This window comes from Neomonachus schauinslandi, chromosome 14 (genome assembly GCF_002201575.2).
Source record: "Neomonachus schauinslandi chromosome 14, ASM220157v2, whole genome shotgun sequence".
In the NCBI taxonomy this organism is placed as follows: domain Eukaryota; kingdom Metazoa; phylum Chordata; class Mammalia; order Carnivora; family Phocidae; genus Neomonachus; species Neomonachus schauinslandi.
In genome coordinates this window covers 9,575,907-9,578,410 of record NC_058416.1, presented here as the reverse complement: position 1 = coordinate 9,578,410, position 2,504 = coordinate 9,575,907, and positions in this window count along the sequence as shown.

The following is a 2,504-nucleotide window of genomic DNA, read 5'->3' as shown; positions in this document are numbered from 1 at the left end:
ATGATGAGACTCGATGTGTCTGGAAAGCACTGATAATGTTCCACGTGCATTAATGACATCTGACTAACAGAACACTGTGAGACTTTAAATGGATCTTGGAACCAGAAAACTGTAGCAAGCAATTTCCTGCTTTTCTGCAGTGTGGAATGGTGCTTCTTTGCTGTTTACCTCCTATTAGCTTCTGAAATCAATATGCATGGAAAAGCAGATCATTTTTAATAAGGTCACTTTATTAGCTTAAGAGCTAAAATGTTATCCTAACTGAATACTGATTTGTTCTCAAATATATAAATATAAATAGCTTCCTCTAGAGGGGTCATTTTGATCAATACTGATTCTGCCAGGCTCTTTTTTGTAGAGGTAATGGGATAATAGTAAAAGGTGTTATGAGCCAAGAATTTTAACTGAATTAATGGTAGCTAGTTCTCCAGAACCTAGAGGAAAATAGAAAATGACCTATAGAAGGCAAGGCAAAGTAAAGTTTAATTCCACAAAGTGTCATAATTTAGCAGACATTTTGTAGCATTACTTGGGATACACCTCCAAATATATTTTAGCTTCTAAACATAAATGTTCAACTATTTTACTTTATAATTTTTGTATACCTTTCCAATCGAGTTATTTTGGTATTATAATCTTCTCATCTATAACTCACTGCATATTTTAGACCAAGTATTGAGAGTGACTTTTCTTTTTCTTTAAGATTTTATTTATTTATTTGAGAGAGAGCGAAAGAGGGAGAGAGAGCAGGATCAGGGAGGAGGGGCAGAGGGAGAGGGAGAAGAAGATTCCCCGATGAGCAGGAAGCCCGACTTGGGACTTGATCCTGGGACCCCGAGATCATGACCTGAGCCAAAGGCAGATGCTTAACCAACTGAGCCAGCCAGACGCCCAGAGAGTGATTCTTTAAGTTAAAGAGAAGGGCTGGTTTTTGACCTTGTACTGCCCAGTTCCTCCATCATCTAGTAGTAATGGTGGGCATTTATAGAATGTTTATTATGTGCCCACATTGGACCCATAGTTCAAAACATTATATACACACTTCCCTCCACCACCATCATCATTTCTAGAAATAGATCAGGCAGTTATAACATTTGGCATAGTACACAGCTGTTAATATGTGCAAATTCAAACTCAAGTCCAAGTCTAAACACTAGGATCTTAAATATTGCTTCGCATCATTAAGCAATCTGGCTTCTTCATTAATTCTCAAATCCCAGCACTGTTTTTCCCACAAGTACGCATTTACCACTCTGTGCTTCTCTTTCCACTCTTATTTTTGAAAGAGTCTGTCTATATTTAAAGTATATTTTCCCTAACTAGAGTATAATTGAGCACTATGAGAAAAGGACCTCTAGCTACCTGTTTTATTACCAGGGTCCAGCACACACCAGGTCCTCAATAATAGATGAAGAAGCTTGAGAAAGGCATATTTTATGGTCTCTTGATGTATAACATGTGTTTATTTGTCTTGCACAAGTCTGAATATATGAATCTTCTTGTCAGAAATACTCTCTATTTTCCCTCTACCCATTCTATATTTTATCCATTCTTTAAAATTCAAACCATGTTCAGATGCTTCATAAAATCTAACAGGATGTCTCAAACACATTTTCTTACTATCAGTTTCTATGTCGCTGGCAGTCCATACCATACCATTATATAATTATCCATATGTTTTTCTCTGCTTCCTTGCCAAAACTTTGAATATGTGGTTGATGTCCTATGAATTCTACTTTCATATATCTCTCAATACCTACAGAACTACATGGGATACATGGTGCTTTATAAGGATTTTTATTTTAATTTTTAAAAACTTTATCTGTCATGACATTTAAGATCTGAATAAAGTGTAGAAATTAGCAGGCCCAATGGCTGTATTAATTAAGGTCTCTAAAAGAAAATTTACATATTCAACAGAGGAATTGAAGAAAGTGATGGAGGGACAAATTACAAATGAAATCAACAAGGGATGATGAAATGTACCCTGTAACCAACCTGAGGGACAAAGAGAGGGAACAATTACCAACACGTGGAGTGAGAGCCTCAGCTCTTGCTTCAGCAACGGGAGAGGACCCCATCTGACAGGAGCTGTGGTCTCCAGGAAAGGAATGGAAGCACTGATTATGCTTGGCCAGCAAGCAAGACACCCAGGGGAGAGACACCATTCTCATTCTCCTTTCACCCTTAATCTCCAGCTGGTAATTCCCAATGGCTGAACTTAAACTAAAGCCAGAGAGTAAATTCCCTTTGCTGTCATAATGGTCAACCACCCAGGAAATGGAGCAAAGTGGAAATAGTCTGAAGGCACAAGGAGGATATCCAGGACATTGACATTTTAGTTTGGTACAGTCTGGTAACACAGAGGCCCCAACATATGTTGTATCAAGCAAGACAGAACTTTGTGCTTCTCCTTTATAACTCTCTAAAGGTAAATGAGCCAGCCCGCACCGGTAGTGTCCCTCTGCCTTTCTAATCACAAAGCCTCCACCTCTATGTCCAAA